This window comes from Canis lupus, chromosome 3, assembly GCF_003254725.2.
Source record: "Canis lupus dingo isolate Sandy chromosome 3, ASM325472v2, whole genome shotgun sequence".
In the NCBI taxonomy this organism is placed as follows: Eukaryota; Metazoa; Chordata; class Mammalia; order Carnivora; family Canidae; genus Canis; species Canis lupus.
This window is the reverse complement of record NC_064245.1, coordinates 72,200,015-72,225,281: the sequence shown is the minus strand read 5'-3', so window position 1 is coordinate 72,225,281 and position 25,267 is coordinate 72,200,015. Positions and strand designations below refer to the sequence as shown.

Sequence of the window (25,267 nt, the reverse complement as noted above, 5' to 3'; positions counted from 1 at the left end):
AGATGGGGAGATGATTAGAAAAATGATGTTGTAGGCTACACAGCTGCTTTTTTTTAATGTTTAGAATTCAAATTGCAAGGAGAGACAAATGACCCACATATTAGCTTTTTAACTAATGAGACTTTTTTAACTCTGTGAAATCTAGTCAAAAAGTGTCCTTATACCAAGGATAAGATTAGAGCTAGTCTAAGGAACTATTATAATCTCTTCATGCTTTTTAGATTTTGGAGGCTTATTCTAACATATATGTAAAAATAATTTTTTCAGTACTAAACAAACCAGTATTACAAAGTAGCACAAAACCTGAGTAGAGAGGAATCCAACAAATATTTATGAAGTTATCTACTCTATGTTGATATGCGAAGGATAATCTACGTCAGAGAGCAAGATCAACTGGCCAGTGGCAGACTTTCTTGCCAAACTTTGGCTTGGTCTCTTGAAATCACTCAGCACAGCTCAGTAGCTGAGTCACACATTAACATTTCTGGTAATGGTGAAGGATAGCCAAATATTCAAGAACTCAGTTACTCCTAAAACCTTTTGGTGTGTTCCAGAGTTTGAAAATCCAATGAAAACCCATGAACAGGGCAAGTGTAGACTTTTCCTGTGGCTGTTTGTTTAGGGACAACTGTTTAGGTGCCAAGATGAGGATGAAGATTAGAAAGAACGGATCTGTAGATTCTATCACTTTAAAATTCTTGTCAGGATTCTACAAAGTTCTCCGTGAGGTCCACTGCCCATTCCTTTGCCTTAGGAGTCCTCAGCTTTTGGTATTTTATTCATTACTCATGAATTATAGATGTTAGAGCTATAAGACATTGTACAGGCCATCTTGAAGGAGTTTCCTTTGCTTTGTTTACATAAAAAAGAAATGATTAACTTGAAAACTTTTCCGAGTATTTAAAATGCAGGGAAAGTTTTCTCAAAGAACAGATGTGTTTTCATTGCTAGATAATGGAGGTTATACAACACATCATGTTGTTCAGTTAAGTTTAGATTATCTACATAATGATACCCCTTGATGTTTCCCCTACCTTGAGCACTCATATATTTTTACTGAAAACCACCTCAGACACCCGTTAAATAAAGACAAATTGAGCCTCTCACGTTAAAGAAGAAGAAACAGGCCTCAAGAGGTTAAGTGACCTGTCCAAGGTTAAGTATTTTTGAGTTTGTTGTTTGTCTGGACTCATCAACAGAATTAGGCTTCTTGTAGACAATGAAAAGGTCTTCTTTTGTTCTTCTGAGGCACATTGTACAGAAATGAACAGAAGTGGTGACAACAAATAACAAATTAATGAATACAAGGCTCATATATGCTTTTCCCCATAAATAGATCCAAGGGATGGAGGTTGGTACACAGTGTCAATTGGATGACATTATCCTTATATTTAGAAACCTGATATTGGTAGGTTTGGGATAGGGCTGAGGGGAGGGAAGAGGCTTTATTTCCTGACCTTCTGTAGAAATATTTATGATTTTAAATCTTAAAGTGATAGAACTCAGTCTTTACATATATGCATGAAATGAACGTTGTCATATATAATGGGTGAAGAAAAGGGAGGGCAAGTATAATTTGGGATATTTCTGGAAGACAGGTAATAGCAAGAGTTTTACAAAGTTCATTAAAATAGCTCATTTTCATTAGCCCAGTGATTCCACTGATAGAAATATATCTCAAGAAAATAATCAGAGACACAAAATTTATGGTCAAGTATGTTCACTACACTGATATTTATAATGTAATGGACATAATAGCACATATTTATATGTGAATGCAACAAATACAGTGTACAATGTTATAGAAATGGCTAAATAAATTATGGCATAGTTGTAGGCTAAAATATTTATCTTATGTCCCCAACTATGTTAAACCTATTAAATAACATTTTAGAATATATATGAAATATTTTTTAAAAAACGAAGAAATAAATATACCATAATGCTAATCGTGGTTATCTTCAGATTGTGAGATTATAAGCAATTTCATACTTTAAATTTCCAGGTTTTCTTTAATGAATACGCTTTTACAAAAAAAGTTAGCTGAGTCCTTGAATTTAGTAGACTAAATCTAGAACCCAACTTAGAGGGTAAGAAAATAAGAGACTTGGTGGGGGTGGAGGTGTTGGGCACATCAGTGTCAATGCTAGCACCTCCTCCCTATATATACAAGAATTATTGTCTCTGCCTTTCAGAGCTTTATGAGGGCTGTGGCTATGGTTGGGAAAAGCTGCCCATTCAAGGTTCAGCTTCCTTCTTTCATACTCCCCATCCCTGCTATAGCACACATGGGACTGTCACCCATATAATACTAATACCTTCTATCTGCAGAAAATTATGCCCTTGTCAGAGTGCATTTACATGGGTTATAATTCACTGGATTGCCAAGATTTGGAGAGTCTGACATGACAGTTATTTTTACATTATACAAAGGTAAAGAACAGAAATTAGGGAATTCCATGAGGATTGTTCAAGAACATACAAGTGTCTCTTCTAGCTTGTGCAAAGGACCCTTTCTTGTGTCCAACACTTTTGAAAGACCACTCTGATGGAAATACCTGTGATCTCTGTTTTGGGTGGTGTAAGAGGCAATTTATAAGCAATACATAATTATTCCTTGTCTCTTAACTCCAAAGACTCTCACACATACAGACAGCTGTAGTTATTTTTCCTCTCAGGTCACAATGATGTAAACTGAATAAAGAAAAAAAGGATTTCTGTTGTGGGTTTAAGATGACTTATTATGTCGTATAAACCACCAAGGGTTGTCACATAAACACACACCGGATACATATGTCTAAGCAACAGATATCTTGGTTGATAGGAATGAAAATTTAAGTTTTTTTTTAAGTGAAGAAGAAAAGGACACTGGGAATATACTCAGCAAAAACCCACTAATTTGGTTTGCTTGGTCCTTTATAGGACATAGAACAAGAATGAATATACAGGGAAATTCAGGCAGCTCGCTTGGGATTTTTCAGTTCAATTTCTGGCATGCCCTTTGAGCCAAATCTTGAGGGATTAAAAAAAATGCTAGAAATGCTTTTGATTTCAGTATTATTTTCATAAATGTGTTAAAAATTGGGGATCATTTTCTTTAAAAATGGACTACTGTTACTCTATCATGCTCTCTACAAACCAAGAAATGCAACCATTTATCCTTTGTCCTATTCTTGAAGCAGGGAACAGTAATAAGAAACTGTCCAACTTCTTCCATCCTTTGTATTTTTCCCTCTGCCTTCTTTACAGCATCCATGACTTCAAGATGAACAACACAATGCTTAGGAAGAAATACGGATATAGCCTATATTTTGGTGCCCTTTAAAGAGATACTAATATCTAGCTGATAGGCTGTCTCTCCCCATTTGGGGGCTTATGCTACACACCACTAATGGATCGGTACACTCTCTCCTGCTGAATCCAGACAGGGTCTCAAAACAAGAACTCTAGCCATCCACTACTAACTGATTAGAGTGGCTATAAAGACAATGTCCTATTCTGCCCTAAAATGTGTAGTTAAAACTCTCCTGAGAATGCTCTTTACACTGAATTCTACAAAAAAAAAGGATATGGGGTCCTAGGATAACCTTTAAAGTCACGATACAGAAAATGTTCAAATTAAAGAGAGTTAAGTTCAAGATAAAGGTATTTCAGATGAGACATTAAAATACATGCTAAGCACAAAACTTTTACCTTTACTTCACATCTGGAAATATAGTTTGCTCCCTTGAAGAAAATTAAAGGAGTTGGATTACCATTTTTTGGTTTGTATTGCTTCTTTTTTTGTTTTTTTTAAAGATGTAGCACCCTGTCTTCCACCAAAAATTTAGCTGGGTGCAAAAACAGAACTGATAAACAGGAAGCTGGCTGAAGTGGGGGCAAGGGAGGCATCCCCATCCATTCTGCTCCATTGTCCACTAGGGCCAGATGGGGAGCCTAGAGAACCTGTAGGACTATAGAGGGCACAGTTTACAACCTGCCAATTAAATGGTCTCTAAAGTTAGTTACAGTTCCAAATTATTTTGCCTTGACTATATTACATATTGCCAAGAGTGTGAAAAAGCTTTTGATGAAATCCATAACCTTATGGGAATACAAGCAATAAAACTAAGCCATGAGCTGGTTTTTCATCCTTATCAATGATCTATGAAAGACAGGAGAGAGAGAGAGAGAGAGAGAGAGAGAGAGAGAGAGAGAGAGAGAGAAAGAGAGAAGGAGGAAAGGAGGAAGGAAGGGAAGAAAATCAGCCATACCCTCAAATAAATCATAGAGTAATAGCTGGTAAACTAGTTCTCAAAGCATATAATCCTTACCCAAATCTGTGAGGACAATTTCCTAAATGCTGTTATCCTGGATAATACCTAATGGTCAACATCACAGTATTTGGTAAATGAAAATAAATGTGCAGATTACAAGGTGTGTCCTGAAATTAATTCTGCCATGTAGGGGCAACAGAATAAAACTTAGATTCATGCACTGTTCACTTACTAGCTAAGTGAATCCAGACAAATTTGTTCAACTTTTTGAGCCTTGATTTCCTTATCCATAAAGTGGAGATTTTATGGAGAACAGAGATTGTATGAGAACAGAAGAAGGACTGCAAAGAGAATAAAGAATATAAAGTACCATTTCTGGCACACATTAGTTGTGCAGAATTGTGAGTTTTCTTTCTATAATGGCAAAATTTCCCCTTTTAAAAAATAGTATCATGGCAATGGATGAATTGAAAGCAAATTACTAGCCTATAAATAAAATTATAGGCTTTATATAGTTTTGTGCTATATTATGATGACTGAAAGAAGGATTATTGATGTCCCTTTCATGGGTATATAAGCAACAGAAAATTTCCCCCAAATAAAATACTTCGGCTCAGCTGTTTATTTCCAGAAAAATCTGATTTTCTAGACTGACTCCAAACAAATCCCATTTCATAAAAATGTTAATACTGTTTTGAAAAATCTTCAAGCAAAACCCATGTGCTTCTTTTGTCCTATGGTTTCACATTCCTCCTGATACAATACTGGGTGCCCCAAGGCATCTAGCTTGAAAAGTCCATCTCTAGTACAATTCCTGGGTTTTAGAGTGGAGGTAACTGTCTTACTGAAGGTCACATAACTATATTAAGACTTGCCGGGCAGTTCCTAGAGAAAGAAATGGTTTCCAGACATTAATTGGGTTAATTAATTCACTTCAAACTCCTCACCCACTCCTCAGTCTGTGGAACAGCTAGGGATACTGCTCACTATATCATGGGGTCTCTATGAGGACCTAATCAGGAAATTTTCCTAGATTCTGGAAGAAGGAAAAGTTATTCCGAGCAGTACATTTGGTTTGTTTTAATTCTGGGGGACATGTGAATCTTAGAGTTGCTTCCCCTCTTCAACAAATGGCAAGTCTAAGGGCGAATATTCTCTGGATTTATCCGCCTACGGCACCATCTGTTTGCCCACCCTGATTTTCATCCTTTCTCCTTAATCTTGTCTTTCCATATGTAGCTTTGAAAGCTGCTCCAAATCCATTTTTGGAATGATAAATACATGAAATTAATAAATGCATTTTTTCCAAAAAGACACCCCAGTCTAATATCAAGTTCCAAGTCATGTTCTGCTTCTCTGCTCTGTCATAAGCTTAGGCTAAAAATAACTTTCTCATCCTTTCTGAAGATAAGCCAATCACCCATACTCAGGGATGCTAGTACACGGGCCTAAAGCTACCAGAAGACCACCAGGGCAAGAGTCAGAGTTCAGATAAGAGAATCCTTACTCTGCCACCAACAGTATTTGAGCATGGGCATGCCACTTAACTTTCTGGGCCTTAGCATCCTCATCGGTATCCTGAAGCTGATATTAATACCTCATGTGAGAGCTGTTAAAAGGATAAAAAATACTACATTTGAAAGCATCTTATAAACCACCATCCATCAGCTTCTACCTGACGATTGCATTACCCTCCCAACTGACTCTATTTTATCCACTGCAATCAATCTAGCTCTCATGGCAGGCAAAGTGATTTTTAAAAACAAAACAAAACAAACAAAAGCACAACCACAGTCTGAGCACGTCTTGACACCCTCCTGCTTAAACTTTACCCTTTCTTATAACAAGCCCTTAGAATAAAGTCAATAGCCTAAGGACGGCCTGTAAAAGGAAGACTTAGACTCCTCTTCGAACCTCACGTTGTATCACTTTCTTCCTTACACACGCTGTCCCCGATGCTTCAAACTATCACCAGTCCCCCTGCCCAGCCAGCTTGTTCTCATCCTTAAGTGTCACTCCTCGGAAGCCATCTCTCGATTCCCCAGGATTATGTTCCCATAACACCATGTAATCTCTCCTTGTACTCCTCATAACACTAAACTCAACTATATGAGATTGCTATTTTGAAGGACAGAAACAGTAGAATATTGGCAAATTTATATGGTTTAATCTTACAACAACTGGTATAATAATAAACTTCCCCAGTCAGTTGTAAACTTTACCAGGGCAAAATCTACTACTATAATCCCAGTGCCCCACAACTAATCCTAGCACGCAGCAGGTGCTTAACTATTTAATTAATGTGAGATGTTACCTTTTTAACGCTAAGCACATCATTTATATATTGTCACTGGTAGTAAAATATGTTTTTATTATTCAAAAGCTACTTCTATGTTCTTCAGGAATAAAATGAAATGCAATGGAAAAATTTGTTATTTTTTTTAAGATTGTCACGTCTGGCATTTCAGGAAAGCACAGTTTCTAATAAGTATAATATACCTCATCAGGGACAGAATTTAACCCACTGGTGTGGTATCATTTACAGATTTGCGATTTTTCATTCAATGTTTCTCACCAAAGGGCAGAATGAAAACAATTCTCAAAGGAAACCAGATGATTTGCATTTATTTCTTTTTACAGCTTTTGCCACACAATCGCAGATCAGTTAGGACAGCATCTAAGAGAGCTAGACTTGAAACTGAGGAATTTAAAAATATACTTCCCAGGGCACCTGGGTGGCTCAGTGGTTGAGCGTCTGCCTTCGGCTCAGGGTGTGATCTCGGGGTCCTGGGATTGAGTCCTGCATCAGGCTCCCCAAAGGAAGCCTGCTTCTCCCTCTGCCTATGCCTCTCTGTTGCTCATGAATAAATAAATAACATCTTAAAAATAAAATACATTTCCCTGTGATATTCAAAAGGAATGCATCTTAAAATGTCCCCAGATCACCTTATCCAACTAGAGCATAGCTTATGTCCCTCATGAAATGAACAGAGCAAAGACTAAGTCTAAACTAAGGGTGGATGATATACAGGGTAGGCCAGGCTTATTCACTAGTGATGTAACTTAATAAAATTAATAATGTTAATAACAGCTAACATTCATTGAGTGCTTAGTATGCATCAGGTACCATGCTACGCATTTTATGTACACTGTCTTATTTAATCATAGAGCATAAAGCGAACTCTGGCTGTACTCATCCTGAGACTGCCCATTGGCTGAGGTCCCTCAGCTGTAAGTGATGAAGCTGGAATTCAAAGCCAAAAGACCTGAGACCAGAATTATTTTAATTTTTCTGCTCTGTGGCAGAATCTGATTGCTTCCAAAGCATCCAAGTCTGGAAGAGTAGAAAATTAAAATTTGAGCTGTAACCAAAATGACAAATTATTCTGTGTGTACTTAGCGCTTCGGGGTCATTTATGCGTCAAACCTGTGAATGGCAAATCCATGATTTGTCAAAGACAACTAAGAATTTTTTCAAGAATTCCAATATTCAACTTTAAACAGTAAAAGATATTTTCAACCTGGGTTGGAAATAAGGATAGAAGTCTAACTTCCTGGATGAAGAGTAGAGAATGTCAGGTACTCATAAATATCATGGGCTCAGAAAACCCAGTTATCCAATGTGCTCCCTAGATTCCTGAAAGGCAGTTATGCTTTTTGAAAGCATAACATTTTGGCAGGCTTTTGAGAAATCAGACTCCTCAAAAGGAGTCAACAGCCTGCAATTTCACTTTCTATTGAACGGTCAACAATCTCTGATCTGACTGTTCTTTCTTGCAAACATCTAAAAAAATTATCTACCTCTTTTAGTAGCAAAGAAAATGAACACACTGGGATCCCTGGGTGGCGCAGCGGTTTGGCGCCTGCCTTTGGCCCAGGGCGCGATCTGGAGACCCGGGATCGAATCCCACATCGGGGTCCCAGTGTATGGAGCCTGCTTCTCCCTCTGCCTGTGTCTCTGCCTCTCTCTCTCTCTCTCTCTGTGTGTGTGACTGTCATAAATAAAAAAAAAAATAAAAAAAAAGAAACATAAACATTTAAAAAAAAAAAGAAAATGAACACACTAACATTCACACCACAGAAATATGATTTTTAAAAATGATACAAGTTATTAATTCTTTGCATATGATTCACAGGTGGTAGTTATTGAGATATCACTCCCCACGCCCCTCCATTTTTGCGCATTGACATTTGACCCTTTTTATAATATGCACCTTGTACCAGTGAAACCTAAGGCACCAGCTAGTTACTCATTAAACTCGGGTGCCAAGGGCTGACTTGTACAAATTATACTGTTAACTACCCGGCCTGGCCTGTGTGCAGAAGTGGAAAAAAGCAATCATCGTAGCTGTGAAATTCTGTCATATAGGCAGAATTGAACTACAAATTGCAGCAATTCGTGCCTGACCTCTGATCTGTGAGGTTAGTCTAAACCTTTGAACCTCGGCTTGGAATTGAGAAATAGCATTTACTTGTACTGGAGAAGATGGCTAGCAAGTATTCCCTGCCGTGAATAGTTAACTCTGGGACAGCTGGTCGACCCACAACTGCCTCCCCTAAAAAGTCTCCTGGAGGAAGGGACTATGAGGGAGATCTTGAGAGCAGACTTCTCATAAAATCGCATTTTTAATGAATTTAATGGCATTTTGAATAAATCTGATAAAAGTGGAAAGTTCCAGGATGCAAATCTTATAAATACGTAAAAAACAAAAAGAAAGGGGGGGACTGTGAGAGAACTTGAATTATTGGGCACTTATACTTAGTGGTATATACACTAAAAAAAAAAAAAAAAAAGAAGAAAGAAAGAAAGAAATTCTCCTTATAAATTGGACATAGTTTTAATTACTCAAAAAACTTACCAAATGATGCCATCTCTCATATACTAAAATTCTAAACAAGCATATTATTGAATTTCTATATTAAAATACAAACCATCCTACGCCATCCCTGGGAAAGAGCAACCAAGGAAAATCAGACCCTTCCTTGAAGTCAAACTTAGCTTCTGATACTAAGCATTAAATGGAGAGGAATGAATGAGTATAATGATAGAGGAATGAATAAGTAGGCTTTTCTTTTGAGAATTAGCCTCAAATACTATTTAAATTGCTCCATTTCCAGGTAGAAAGCAGCAAATATTGTATTTCTCTTGTTTTTTTGAGTTAATATTAGAACAAATCTCAAACAGCACATAAAATATAAGTGAACTATTCTTTATAATGAAAGTGAAACTTACTTTAGTCTTTAAAGCATACAACCTGCACTTAACTAATTTCATTTCATAAACTTTACCACTGGCTTGAAAAAATGGTGCTATAAGAGTCTTCTTATACCAGACCTTTGTTCAGAGAGGAAATTGCCATTATTGCTAAATTTATGTAGCAAATATCATAATGCCAATTCCGTTTATTTTTCATGATCACATTTCTTAAAATCACAAATCTCTTCTCTCCAGACTGACTGAATTGATTGAAAAACAAGGGTGGACATTCTTGATAAATTCCTGCTTCTTATCCCAGAGTTAAAATAGCAGCGATCTATGAAAAAATGACTTTACTTTATGAAGGCCTAAGCTTTTTCAAGTATGCAAAGTGAAGAGCTTCCGGAAGAACTGATTAAAAAAAAAAAAAAAAAAACTTTCATAACTTAAGAAATTTGGCTTTGCTGCTGGTAAAGCAAACTACAGTATTTGAGACTATTACAAAGCTCTAATATTTTTTTTGTCTTCAATTAAAAAAGGGATCATTTGTTTATTCAACTTGATCTAAATTACTGTAACCAAACACAACCATCTCGTCCTCTCTTCCAATTAAAACAAATAAGGGTGTCCCCTACCTTTCCAGTCTTGCAATCTGGATGCGACAGGCTAATAGTAAGTAACAGAAGCTTTGCAACCTTCTCTCCTGATTCAGGGAACTGCGTGACTCCGTTTTACATGGTACATGTCCCCTCATTGGTCAATGAGCTTTGGCCATTTAAATGCCTTGGGAGTCATTTGCTAAGGGCACCTGGAATGAGCTTTGAATGGGTGGTACAGAAAGAAGGGAGGTGTTAAAATTGCCTGATATAGAATGCTCAACAGCAGTCTGAAAACTTAATGAAAACCTACTGTAATGGATGGATTCGGGGAAGGCCCAAGAAGACAAAAGCTCCGGCATTTTATAGAGAAAGAAATTTAGCTGATATCTTTTATTCAAATGCCAAAACTGACTACAAGAAAACAAATGATCTTTTAAATCCGCCTTCCTAGAATAAGACAGGTGCCCATTATCTTGTGCTGCTTGATGCAGACAAGAAAAAACAGTCATCACTACTTCATCTGGGTTGTTGTGGAAATTAAATGAACGAATACATGTAAGTGCTTAGATAGAGGCAAAAATTACACAGGAATTAAACCCTCATTTGATCTTACTCTACTTCAAATTTGGAGCTGGAAATGGATTTTCTGGTAAGAAGTAGAGAAAAATAGAAAGGCGATTTGCAAAGAAGGGAGTGGTAAAACATGATTCACGGTAATGGAGACGGTTCGTACATAACAACGGATCTGGAGGACCTGAAGCACCCAAGCAGAGTAAATACACTCCTTTTTCAGGCAGTTAAGAGATGGAAGCTCATCGAAAGTCTCTCTGGAGGTTGGGTTTGTCAGTTCTGGCAGTGGGGAGGTTAGGGGAGCAAAGAACAGGAGGAGGACTGTTAGAGGGCCCTCCTGAAAGTGAGGTGACATCTGGAACCCAAGGTCTTCTGAACAAGGATTAAAATAAGCTCCACAGCATAGAAAGAGAAACACATCTGTAATTTCAAAGTTGTGATTTCCAGTTTTCCCTTAGGGGTTATTCTGTAATTGTTAATCTTACTAAATTCCATAAAACCTCAGCAACTTGAAGTTGCCAGAGTGAGAAGTAAAAAGTCCAGAGGGACAACAAAGTTCTAAATCTGTGTATCTACCTTAAAAAAAAAAAAAAAAAAAAAAAAAAAACAGGAGCAGCATTATTACTCCTAAATAAAATAATCTAAAACTATCAATAGAGACTAGAAAACACCAGCAGGTTAGGAAAGGGCCAAAATCCAGAACAAGTCTAAGATTACCATCACGTTAAGTATTACATAAAACTAAGTTCATAGGTTCTGGATGGAGGAAAATTGAAGCAATCTCCCCAAAACACCATGGCAATGGTTCCAAAAAACTGATTTGAGACCAAATTCCTTGACTACAAATGGGACCTAGGAAATCTGCCTTTTATGAGTTGAGTATTTTATACAAGAATTTTTTTACAAATTCTGGGTGTGTGGCATGCCTTAAGCATTAGAGAGTATTCTCGGTTTGGATGTTTGGCATGAGTGCGAGTGTACGTGCCTGTGTATGTGCACGTATGTTGGTATGCATTCTTACACCAAACATTATCAAGAATGCAAAGACTCAGGAAACAAACCATCTCAACATACACCTTAAAGGTAAGTTCAGGGTGGCTTTTTACTGAACACCTGAAAGCAATAATTACAATTACAGCCTGCCCTAAAACAAACAATAAAAATAAACAATATTTTCCTGCTTTTGCTTTGAACAAAGTTAATTTTTAAAATACAGGTAAATTAAAAAATAAAAAATAAAAATACAGGTAAATTGCACACAGATATTCATTAGTTATAACCCAAACAATATAGAAAAGTACACAGAAAAAGTAAAAGCCACCCTTCTCCTACTGCCACTGACATTGACTGCTACTATGTAGCCCTCGATATAAGCAAATGTATAAAACTGGTAAGTCAATGCCATGTGGTAGAGATGTCATGCTACATTCCCTGTGTTAACTTCTGATACATCTGGCTTGCAACCAGCTTAAGCCATCCTTAGAAGAGGGCTCTTTATCTCAACAAAGTACCTTTCTTTTCAGAGTGAAGTGACAGCAGACAGATCCAAGATATGAGACTGGATAGAATAGGAAAAAAGTACACATACAAAATAGAAGCTTGAGGGCAGTCCGGGTGGCTCAGCGGTTTAGCGTTGCCTTCAGCCCAGGGCATGATCCTGGAGACCCGGGATTGAGTCCCACATTGGGCTCCTGCAGGGAGCCTGCTTCTCCCTCTGCCTGTGTCTCTGCCTCTCTCTCTCTCTCTCTCTCTCTCTCTCTGTCTCTCATGAATAAATAAATAAAACCTTTTTAAAAAAACACAATAAAATAGAAGCTTGAGACAAAGACAAACTCTAAGGTAATTAGAAAAAGGAACGAGAAACAAGACTCAGATAGGTCTGGAAGAGCAAGAAATGGAGTACAGGTGACGACATGAACATGAAGCCAGGAAACTTATGTGGGGCTATTTTAAATATAGGTAATACCTATTAAGGTCATTTTTATATGCTACTAGAGAGCATTATGCTTTATTTTAATTTATCTAAAGCCTAAGATAGGAGCACCTGGCTGGCTCAGTCAGTTAAGAGTCTGCCTTCGGCTCAGCTTATCATCTCAGGGTCCTGGGATCAAGCCCCAAGTCCGGCTCTGTTCTGCGGGGAGTCTGCTTCTCTTTCTGCCCTTTTCCCCCACTTGTTCTCTCTCTCAAATAAATAAAATCTTTAATTTAAAAAAATTTTAAATAAAGGCTAAGATATAGCCAACATAGAGAGCAAGTGAATGTGTATTTGCTTTGTATAACATAGTAGTCCATAGGTTTCCAGAAGTAGATTTTATGCTACTTAGAATTACGCTATTTAGAATTTCAAAGTCTTTGCTGTATTAATGTATAACTAAAGGATAAAAAAAAGAAATTGCTCACATATACATGCACAATTAAAGTACTAGCTTCCATGTGAAAAAGTATCATCCATTGGCATGGAAGCCCTATAACTGCATTGGTGGTGTCAGCAATAATTAGTAGTGAAGCTAATAAACCAGCATTGGAAAAGTAATCTCAGAGAGATGAGGGCATGTATGTAAATATAAGAGTCCTTCTAAAGAATGTATGTGACACAAAGAACTCACTATAAGAATGGGAATATTATACCAAGGGTTAATTCCTTCAAGACACCTTTTGGTTCCACACACACACACAGCATATGCAAGGTCTCAGTTAGGCACTGCTAAAATCCTTTTGCCTTCCCTCTTCTACCACCACTGTAGACCAAAAAGTCTTCCTCTGCTTTTGGAGACCAGTGTCCACAAACCTGTATGATCTAAAGCACCCCAGTATTCCCTTTTGGTTAATTTGGCAAATAGCCCATTGTGGGATCAACAGGGAGAATTAAAAAATGGACACTGCCACATTTGGGATAGTTTATCTTACCTAGGTATTAGGAAAGGGCTTTAAATTTATGGTATCCTCTCAGTACGATTGCTTTAAAAAGTAAAATTATAACAGTAACTAATGTGTATATCCCATCCACTAGATCACTATTTATCAAGAACCTTCTAAGTGTCAGGCACTGTTCTAGGTTGCTAAGGCTTTAGCAGTGAACACAACAGACAAAAATCCTTGCCCTCATGAGCCCTCTAGTCCTATGGGGGAAAAGACATTTAATAAGTAATCAGTACAATAGATAGTATGCTAGGTTGTGAAAGAGCTAAGGAGAAGAAAACAGAAGGGAAGGAGAATAGGATTGTGTGGAGGGAGGAAGAGGGTGGTGTCCTGCATGGTCTCTGACTTACATTTACTATTTGTTACTTATTATAAAATTTAAGCATGTGAATCCATTATTTTTCTAGTGGGATACGCTTTTCATCTAAGCATATATCTAAGCTCATTTAAACCATATGTCAAGGGATCCCTGGGTGGCGCAGCGGTTTGGCGCCTGCCTTTGGCCCAGGGCGCGATCCTGGAGACCCGGGATCGAGTCCCACGTCGGGCTCCCGGTGCATGGAGCCTGCTTCTCTCTCTGCCTGTGTCTCTGCCTCTCTCTCTCTGTGTGTGTGTGACTATCATGAATAAATAAATACAATCTTAAAAAAAATAATTTAAACCATATGTCAAGTACTTCCTGTTTACACAGTAGTAGCTAACGTGGACACAGGCAGGGCAGCAGACATCTTAAATGCAATAGTTAGGTGCCAGGTACACAGTGTTGTGGAAAGAAATCCAAGAGGGAACGTAATGTTTTTGCAGGATTGTTTTGAAGTAAAACTAATTTTGCACTACTTTCTCAGCTTAGCAGGAACTTCCAAGCGTTTAAATAGACCAGGCTGGGCAATTCAGACATCTCCACACACCCTCACTGTGGCTCATTCCATCCCCGCCCCCGATTATGGATGTGCTTGACTGAGTCCCTGTCCCCTAGAAATGTTCACTGTGACAGGGACATCACTCAGAGAGAGAAAGAAGACAGAGAGCAAGAAGACAGAAGATCGGGTCTACTCACTTTTCTTCAGAGTCTAGGGTTCTAAACCTCCAATACTGAGTGAGTTCATCCGAGAGCCTTGTAACATCATACATTACTGTGCCTACTGTGGAGCCTCTCTGTGACTTCTCAGGCAACTCGAATGAGAGAATTAGCCAATAAATTAAATAACCCCACCCCATCTCCAACCAACTCCTTTTTTTTTTTTTTTTCCAACCAACTCCTTTACTCAAGCAAGGGACATTTCTTTTATTATTTTTAGATTTAAATTTGTCACAGAAGCACAGCCTCTCCTGTGTTCTCCACTTTCCTGAATGGGCGGGCAGTCAGTGAAGAGCCCAGAAGCTTCAAGCACCTGCGGTTCTTATAGGTAAGAGAACACCTGGTGAGGCAGCCAATGAAGAGGTACAACACTCTTTTCCTGTCTAACTTTCACTGAAATTTCATCACCTCCATCTGTAATAAAATAACTGTAGGCTAACTCCTCTCTATACCCCTTGTCATATACCAGGCACTGTTCTAAGCGCTTCACATAAATTAATACATACTGTCCTCCTAAGTACATTTTGAGGTTAGGGACTAGTACTATCCCCATTTTACAGATGAGAAAACTAAGGCACAAGGAATAAAGTGATTTGCCCAAAACAAACAAGTTAGCAATAGTGGAGGGAGGAATTGAACCCAGGGACTCTGGCTTGTAGAGATCACACTTTTCCACCTCCGGATAGATAGATAGTATTCCTCCCTCCCTCTCTTCTTTCCTTCATCTTAATCACCTGCCTCTCTCATTACCCACACATCCTTCACCTTGCTGCTCTGACCCTGCCAGTGACAGGCATTTCTTTATTTACCAAAAATGCTGTGGAACTTTGGAAATGACGTCTTTGAAGTCAGGGGGAGAAACCTTTAATACTTGGTGAGCGAAGCCATAGCTTATAAAAGCCCCAGAATCCAATTTAACTCTAAGGACAATTCTCTTTGCATTTTCTCCCTAAACTTTTCCTCTGTCATAGGCAGCATTCTTCATTAATACATTGAAACCTGTTAGATTCCATAGATCCCTTTCTGGCCAACATTGCAAATGGTGGTGTCTCATAAGCCAAGAAATTACCTGTCTTTACCCTATATATCCCGTGGTCAAACTAACAGACTTTTTATTTTTAAAAGAGGAAGTTCAGAATATTGAATGCAGGTGGAAAGGAGATGCCTATTACAAAGTCATAAATAATGTGTAAAATCCAAGCTCTGTGTTTATGGTTTGCTAGAGAAAAGCCAGCTATATGAAGTCATAATGTAAAAAGTAGATTTCCTCCCCTTTAGAATGTGCAGTCAGGTTAACCAGAACTCAGGAAGCGTGTGGTTTTGCCAAGTATTATGTGAGTTTTACTCTTTAATAATTACTGGAGTTTTAATAATTTCCTCCAAATTACCACAGAAATCCCCTACCATTCTGGATTTACTGAGTACTCTGTTTTTCGATCTTGAGAGGGGTTTCCTGAGCACGTTCGGTAAAACTCCAAGATGCACTCAAGTACTGGTGTGTGTGGGGGAACTGTAGTCAAAGACCTGGACCCAGATGTGGTCTCTCGTAACTAAGAAAGAGCTAATCATCTTTTGTATATAACACATATAGGTATGTTTGGGGGAGGGAGCATAGACACCTGCAATGAGGGAGAATAAAGCAGGGTTAGGAGGAATGGTGGGGGGCTGTTGCTTATGGTGGTCCAGGAAGTCCTTTCTCTCTTGGGCAGAGACCTGATGGAGTAAGGAACAAATGGTCTGAAGACCCAGAGAGAAAGCATTCCAGAAGGAAGGAAGGGTTACAGAAGGGTCTTTTTCAGGGGTATCTGAAGAAGAGCAGGAAAGGAGCAACACGGCTGATGAATAATGTGAGCAAAGCTGGCAAGGGTGAGGTGAGGGCCGGATTGGCCAGGACTCTGGGTTCTATTGGACCTAATGGAGGATTCTAGGCAGAGAAGCAACGTGATCTGATTTTGCTTCCCTTAAGATCTCTCTGGTGTGGAGAAGAGATCACAGGTGAGCAAAGGAGGAAGTAGAGAGACAGGCTGGAGACTGTTCTGGTCCTCTGGGGATGGGATGATGGTGGTTTCTGCTAGAGTGGTAATCCTGGAGGGGTTAAGAAGAGAAGCTGACCTTGAGTTGTATCCTAAAGGCAGAGTTGATGGAATTGGCCAATGGATGGTTCGGACGAATGGCAGTGTCCAGGATGACACTGAGCAATCAAGCAGAGTGGTGCCATACTACCACGTCAGTAACATGGGGCAAAATCTTATTTATGGCATGGCATTCAGTCATAAGCAGTAAAAACACAAATATATAGTGTGTTAGTACTGTTACTCATCAGGCAGCATGTTGGAATATTGTTTTTAAAAACCTAAGTTTTAGCCAACCAATGCCCTCAGTCCTTAACTTCACTGCTAAATATATTGAGCATGAACTCTGCAGTCCTGTGTCTAGTTTCCTCTGACACTTTTATGGTTCTTTAATCCAAAACAATGTATGCACTATGGAAAACTGACCTCAGGGCCAACAAACAAACAAACAACAAAATACACAAAATGGTCTCAGTGACCTCCATTAGTAAAAGCAATAAACCACAAATTTAAGAAACACGCTGGGTAGGTGGGTGGGAGAGGGGATATACAAAAGGTCCATACTCTGGAAACCCTGCCAAACTTCAGGGAATCAAGGATTTGCATAAACAAGTGCCTGCCCAGAAAACTCCCAGGAAACTCCCAAGGCTTCATGGAAGGTAGAGTTGGGGGTGCTAATGAGTGGGCGCCCCTCTCATTCTCCACTTCCAAGATCTCTCTCCCCTGTGCCCACTATCTGGCCTTCATCTCCACCTGGCTCCTCCCTTAGTTTTCTGCTCTTTGATAGTCCATAATTTTTCCATTTAGGCTTCATGATCCTGTTCTTAGGTAGTTCCACTTGTGACTATCATCTTTTGCAGGATTTCTGTGATTGACTTCCCTTTTCTCTGTCCACCAACATTGACTAAAAGTTAAAACCTTCTTCCCTCGTCCTTCTAGATCTCCTCATAATTATAACACTTGGCACTTGCTTTCCATCAAAAAAAAAAAAAAAAGATGCAATCTATTCAGATGTCCTGTTTAGCTAATAATATGAGGTATGCCAATTAACTTATATATCATGCATGCAAGATGTGTATTTTTATCTCTCACTTCTATGAATTAAAATGCCTCAAGCCCAACAAAATGTTGTTCAACCTCACTGATAAGCAAATAAATGTAAATTAAGGGAAAATATATAAATATCACCTTTAACCAATAAAACCAGCAGATATACTTAGTGAATAGTGCTGACATATCACTCTTTAGGTAAGACAATATCAATTGATCAAAACTTTTCTTTAAAAATAGTAGTTTAAAATTCTACATGAAAAGCCTTGAAAATGTTCATTCTCTTCACTTAGCAATGGCATTAAGAATTTATCCTAAAGAAATAATAAAAAATGAAGTTTATACACATAGATGTTTATCTCAGAATTCTTCATAATAAATTTAGAAACTAACCAATACTTGACCTTGAGGAAGTGATTAAATAAAAAATTCTATTGTAACTAAAGATTATGTTCATTGTGCAGTCACTAAAAAATACGGAGAATTTTACTCCGTATTACATGAGTAAACGTTTATAAGATATGAGATTAAGAAAATAGTATGGATAACTATGTACAGCAAGCTTTCAGCTGAAACTAAATAAAAGCTAGATACATATAACAAAATATTGACAGTGGTTTGTTTCTGGTTCGAGTATTGAACATGGGTGATTTAAATTTTTCTTTTTATGTACTTCTGCGTTTTAACATTATACACACATACATTTATGTTATATATCTTTGACATATACAACTTTGATCATTAGAAAAATTTAAATGATTTGATCAAACAAATCTCTTTGTTCAGGCCCATTCTCCCCTTTACAGCCCATCATTAAGTTCTGACAATTTTTTTCCTTTCCTTTCTCACTGATTTTGCTCAGCACTAACCAAGCACAACCTCCCACCTCCATGCCTTTGCTTCCCTCCCTTATAATCACTTTCCCTGCTAACCATCCTGAGAGCAGGAGCAAGAATGATCTACTCTATGTATGGCTGGGATCATGTTACCCCTATGAAGGGGATTTGATGTGATCCTTGGTCATCCATAACACTCTGAGCTTTTGATCATGAACTGCAAATCTTTAACTTCTGACTACAACCCACTGCATAATTTCCCTTTGTTCCTCTCAACCTCAATAGACACACACCCACATGCAAAATCCCCAAGACTACCTTTCTACCTTCTCTAATATATCCTTGTTTGATACCCTAACTCTCCTCTAGAATCATCTAGAAAGCCTTCTTTATCCAGGTGTCTACTTTTTTCCAAACAACTTTACTGCCACATTGCTTCAGCACCCCTTTTATATATGTGTGTGTATACACACACACACACACACACACACACACACACATGCATTTGGCAATTGTATGTTTGTCATTTGCAATCAAACTTGCAAAATAGAAAATCCTGTTTTAGCACATTGCCTAAATACCAAATGCTTCTAGTGTGTGTAAACTATAATTGTACTTTTGAAAATTAAAACTTATAGACAAAATTTAAGATAATCTCTTATGAAAAATGAGATACACCGGTAGTCAGGTTGTTTGCTTACACAGTTGCCAGCTGCTTGCATGACAAGACAATAGTTCCTTATGAAGTATATCGAAGGCATTTCCTTTTGATCTCTATCCCCTGCCCAGTGCAGAAACACAGAAATTCACTAACTTGGATACTCAATAATCATTCTTCACAAGAATTCCAAACTATTGGTAAAATATTTTTGACATATGACATGGAAAACTTTATTAAAGGATCACTGTGTAACAAAGCCCTCACAGCTCAGTCTCTTCAGATGTTTGGTGAACAAGTATGGAAACAGGAAGAAGTCACATGAACAGCTTTTGTCTCTGAATTGTCAAAATATGCATGTGGCTGCCTCTTCAGTCCTCCCACCATATTTGTTTCAGGCTTCCGATGAAATCCAGCTAAGTCCCTGACACCTCAGTGCTTTGACAGACACCTCATTTTTCCAGCTCTGTTTATTATAATCAAGGAAACCAAAAAAATGGCCAGGAAGCAGCTTAACACAGCATGTTTTTAGACATGCCAACACTAAAATGACCAGTTTCTGAGTTTCAAGTGAAACCGTGGTAAGAACTAGATAAGAATCACTTTGATCTAGTGTTAATAAAAATGATAGTGTCACTCATGACTCCTGATCGTGACTCAAATGAACGAATATTTTAATTGAGAAACACATTACTGTGAAAACCTACAATTGTGAAGAGGAAGTAGACACATCCCTCAAACATACAAACACATGATTTGCAGTCACAGCTTATTAAATTTCTTATGAGTGGTTGTCAACTAATGCATTTATTGGAGGTAAAACTGTAAAATAATAACAATTAATTGAAAAAACAGAATACCATTAATGGTACTCAGTTTTCTTTCAGAAATGAATAAGGAAAAATGATGATATAAGAAACCTCCATACTAGACTCCTTATGTGCACACACATGTGCCAGAAGACAAATCAGTTAATAATTGACCTTAGGTTGGAGAATTAAATAACTAAAGATAACTAAAGATAACAAAACTAATAATTTATCTAAATTTCATTACTTTTCTTTACTTTCTCCCAAAAGCTGAACATTAAATGGAATGTGGAAATATTTACTAAGACAAAATCAAAAACAGACTACAAATATGTGGATTAAACATATATAACAAAGAATCAATTTCCTTAATATGTAGGCACCCTTACAAGTCAATAAGAAAATATAATCCAATAAATATGAGCAAAGATATGAACAGGGAGTTTAGGGGAAAAAAAAAAAAACTCCATGGCCAATAAACATAAAATTACGCTCAACTTAATTCAAACTGAACTTTGTTCGATTAAGTAAATGGAAATCTAAACATCGAACAGGAATTCAGGTCCCTTTTTCATCCCAACAATTAACGCCAGTGCTTCTTTAAGCACTCACTGGAATGGAAGGTTCCTAAGAATTTAAGAGCCACCAAAAGGTATTCCCTGCTCCCCTCACCAAGAGGGAAATATACCATGAGGAACCTTAGGATGGTCAAGACTCATTTGTTAGCTCTTTTACACCAGAGTGGAACTTTTATTAAGGATTGGCAGACGGAAGTGAATGATACAAAAAAAAGAAAACAATAAATCCGTGTCTTAAGAATTGAGATAGTCCAGGAAGCCCAGGTGGCTCAGCGGTTTAGCGCCGCCTTCAGCCCAGGGTGTGATCCTGGAGACCTGGGATCGAGTCCCACGTCGGGCTCCCTGCATGGAGCCTGCTTCTCCCTCTGCCTGTGTCTCTGCCCCTCTCTCTCTCTCTCTCTCTCTCTCTGTGTGTGTGTGTCTCATAAATAAATAAATAAAACTTAAAAAAAAAAAAAGGAATTGAAATACTCCTTGTGGTCTCTACCATCTGATGATGTTAGTGATTTCACCTCTAAATCATCTATTTCCTTCCTATCCAAAATCCAGTGTCTGAATTTGATATATAATAAATATACTCTCTCTCTCTCTCTCTCTCTCTCTCACACACACACACACACACACACACAAACACACACACAAACACACTCCTTTATACCTGCCTCAGCATGTGTGGCTTACCTTGATATCCTGGCACTCTGAAAATTATTTAATGTGCTGTGATCTTTGTTGGCCTAAAGGTTTTGGGAAATAGTAGACAGCCAATAAAATTTACTGATTGACAAATTAGAGCCACAAAATGCATTTAACCTGATAACTCTCAACACTATATTCTCAGTAGATCATAGAAACTTCTGTGGTATATTTAAGTGTTTAAGAAGCCAAAACCTAGAGGGGTGCCTGGGTGGCTCAGTCGGTTAAGTGTTTGGCTCTTGATTTCAGCTCAGGTCATGATCTCAGGATCATGAGATTGAGCCCCACATGGGGCTCTGTGCTGAGCATGGAGCCTACTTGGGATTTTCTCTCTCTTCTTCTGCTACCCCCCTCCCACCAACTCATGCTCACTTGCTCTCCCTCTAAATAAAGTGTTGTAGTTTAAAAAAAAAAAAAAAAAAGGCCAAAACCTGGAGAGGTATTTGTGCTGATTCCAGGCCACTCTGTCTAATCTAGAACCCACAGCCAGCCAGTCTCCTGAGCACCCTGTATGCACCATCTTTCACATCCTTATATATTATATGTAAGTATGGTTATACAAAGAACAAGTGACACAAGCTCCGTGTATGAAGAGATGAATGAAACTTAATCGTTTTAACTATATCTTTTACTATTTATACTAAATTCAGTCTTCTAAAATATAATCTAATCTATCCTTGGATAAAATTCATCTTCTTGATGTATATACAGTTTAGAAAGCTGATTATCAATTCATAGGCTCATGACTTATTTTTTTCACTTTTTCTCTACATATAGCCTATTGTTTTCTAATTTTTCTGCACCTATAGTCCACATCCTTTCTACTACTTAGTGATGCTCTTGATAAAAAGGTTTAATGGGAAAAGATGGAAAGAGAAAGAAACAGAGGGAGGGGAAAAGGGAGGGAAGGAGAATACTGAGTAATCGAATACTGGTTGTACTGATTCTACTAATTAGATCTTAGGAAAATTCCCTTTAGAACATTTTATTTCTTCTTTCTATAGGTAAAATGTAAATAATTATTTCTCTGTAACAATCTCAGAGATGCTGTGAGGGGAAAAATATACAGTATGAATGAATATGTCTTGCATTTTCAGAAAAAGAATATATATTATTAAAATAATGCTTGCCTATTGTTTCAATATTAAATATCAGTGCTTATATTCAAATGGTAACAACCTAAAGCTATTATCTAGCTATAGTTAATAAAATATTTGTATTAAAATGTTACTTTTTGTGAAGGCTTTAGGATAATCTTAGCTAATATCATTCATAAATAACTAGAGGTTGGTTATATTTTCATTTTCTTTTCTTTTTTTTTTTTTTTAGATTTATTTATTTATTCATGAGAGACAGAGAGAGAGAGAGAGAGGCAGAGATACAGGCAGAGAGAGAAGCAGGCTCCATGCAGGGAGCCCAATGTGGGACTCGATTCCGAGTCTCCAGGATCATGCTCCGGGCTGCAGGCAGACACTCAACTGCTTAGCCACCCAGGTGTCCCTATATTTTCATTTTCAAGGATGCTAACTGAAAGTTTCATAATGAGGACTGATTCATACCCTTTTTTCTTCTTGTAAAATTAAATGGCCATCCTTTGGCTAAAGAATTAGACGAACAGGACTTAATATTAAGCTCCTCTAGCAAATCTACAGAAGGGCATTTCTATCCCCACCTCAAGAGGAGAACTTAAGGTACTATCAAACTTAAATTAGAATTTAATGATACTAATTTTCATAATTTATGGTACTCCCATCCTGAGCTTGTTTCAAATTTGTTCAGGAAAATACATTTCCTGCCTTTGTTCTTATATCATCATTTCAATATGGGTGGATACTCAAATAAGTCAAGTCTGCAATCTTTCAGAGAACGAAAAATCTCCTGTTTGGAAGTAACATCCAGAGCTGCCACACCTCAGTGGGAAATGTCTCTGAGCACCTGGTAGCAAACGCAGGTGAGGTGCATCCTGGTAGCCTATGCAGGTGAGGTCATGGATGATTGGCAAAGAAGCACAAAACTAATGGAAACACAGCTCCAGGCTCCGAGGCTACTTTACACGGTGCTGGCCCAGCATAGACCATGGGACCTAACAGCAACAACAATAAAGTAAGAATAGCCAACCCTTACCACGCATCAGCCAGGTACCACCTCTGAGCTAAGGACTTCATCCATACGGAGCTCGTCTAATCAGCACAACAACAGTATGAAGTAGTAACCATCTTTATGCGTATTTTACACACATGGAAACTGAGGTTTACAGAGCTTAAATAATTGTCCCAAATCTCACAGCCATTAAAGGCAGAGACAGAACTCACAATCAGGCAGCCAGACTCCAGACCCCTAAGCCACAGCACCACATACACTCTACCAGTGAGAAGTCAGTACTTCATCCATTGCTCTGTGCACTTGCCTCATGAATTCAGTTACCTCGTCACTCTATCCCCAAAGGGGAAGGTCTGATGTGAACTGACTCAGCCTCAGCATTGATCATTCACACTTACAAACTGTCTTGTGAGATGAAGAATGGAGACAACAGTTACGATGCAGTAAACAACCTAACCTCCCACTTTATTATGATTTTTTTTTTAAAGCTCTTATTTAATTATTCGTAAGAGACACACACACACAGAGGCAGAAACACAGGCAGAGGGAGAAGCAGGCTCCCTCCCTCCGGGGAGCCTGATATAGGACTCATGGAGGATCAAGGCAGACACTCAACCAGGGAGCCACCCAGGTGTCCCCTAACTTCCCACTTTAAAAGAGAACAGCTATGGAAACCTTAAAACCATGTAAGGAAAGAATGGAAATCAATAAGAATAAAAATCCAAACGGAAGTAAAGGAAATGAAGAACAGAAAAACAACAAAGAAAAATCAATGAAACAAAAAATTGGTTCTTTAAAAAGATGGACATTGGCAAACCTTTAGATAGAATGACCAAGAAAATAAAGACTCAGTTTAGCAAACTCAGACATAAGAGAAGAGATATTGCTCCAGGCATATCTTGGAGATACTGCACATTCAGTTCATGATTACCACAATAAAGAGAGTATTGCAATAAAGCAAGTCAAATGAGTTTTCTGGTTTCCCGGTACATATAAAAATTATCTCTATTGTAGTCTATTAAGTGTGCAATAGCATTATATCTAAGAAAACAATGTACATATCTTAATTTTAAAACTTCTTTGCTAAAACATGAGTTTTATCTGAGTTTTCATTGAGTCATAATCTTTTTGCTGGTGGAGGTTTTGCCTCGAAGTCACTGGCTGCTGACTGATCAGGGTGGTGGTGGTTGAAGGTTGGGGATGCTGTGGCAATTTCTTAAAGTAAGACAATGAAGTTAGCCACATCGATGGACTCTTCCTTTCACATGAACACACAGAAGCCACTGCAGTGTTTTTTATTGGCCTAACTTCAATATTGTGTCTCAGGAAATAGGGAGGCCCACAGAGAGGGAGAGAGATGGGGGACAGCCAGTCAGTGAGGCAGTTAGAACACACACAATATTTCTCAACTAAGTTTGCCATCTTATATGGGCGTGGTTCATGGTGCCCCAATTACAACAGTAACATCAAAGATCACTGGTCACAGATCACCATAACCAATATAATGAGAAAGTTTGAAATATTGCAAGAATTACCAAAATGTGACTCAAAGAGACACAAAGTGAGCAAATGCTGTTGGAAAAACGGTTTTGACAGACTCCTACTGCTTAATAAAAAGACAACTCAATTAAAAGCCAGGCAAAGGATCTGAAGTAAACATGCTTCGAAGAAGGTATACACGGCAGCCCAGGTGGCTCAGCGGTTTAGCGCCGCCTTCAGCCCAGGGTGGGATCCTGGAGACCCAGGATGGAGTCCTGCTGTCAGGCTCCCTGTGTGGAGCCTGCTTCTCCCTCTGCCTGTGTCTCTGCCTCTCTCTCTCTCTGTGTGTCTCTCATGAATAAATAAATAAAAT

At 38.2% G+C, this 25,267-nt stretch overlaps 1 protein-coding gene and 1 long non-coding RNA gene across 3 annotated transcripts in view; one reads left to right on the top strand and one right to left on the bottom strand.

Annotated features, from left to right (window-relative positions):
- The window catches only part of RBM47 (RNA binding motif protein 47), a 149,119-nt gene that overhangs the window by 31,466 nt on the left and 92,386 nt on the right, over nucleotides 1-25,267 (bottom strand). The gene's annotated exons all lie outside the window — the stretch shown is intronic.
- Nucleotides 1-25,267, top strand: part of LOC112653278 (uncharacterized) — a 72,036-nt gene that overhangs the window by 24,281 nt on the left and 22,488 nt on the right. The window contains exon 3 of the long non-coding RNA XR_007409939.1: nucleotides 14,840-14,947. This is a non-coding gene — a long non-coding RNA (uncharacterized LOC112653278). The remainder of the gene's footprint in view (nucleotides 1-14,839; nucleotides 14,948-25,267) is intronic.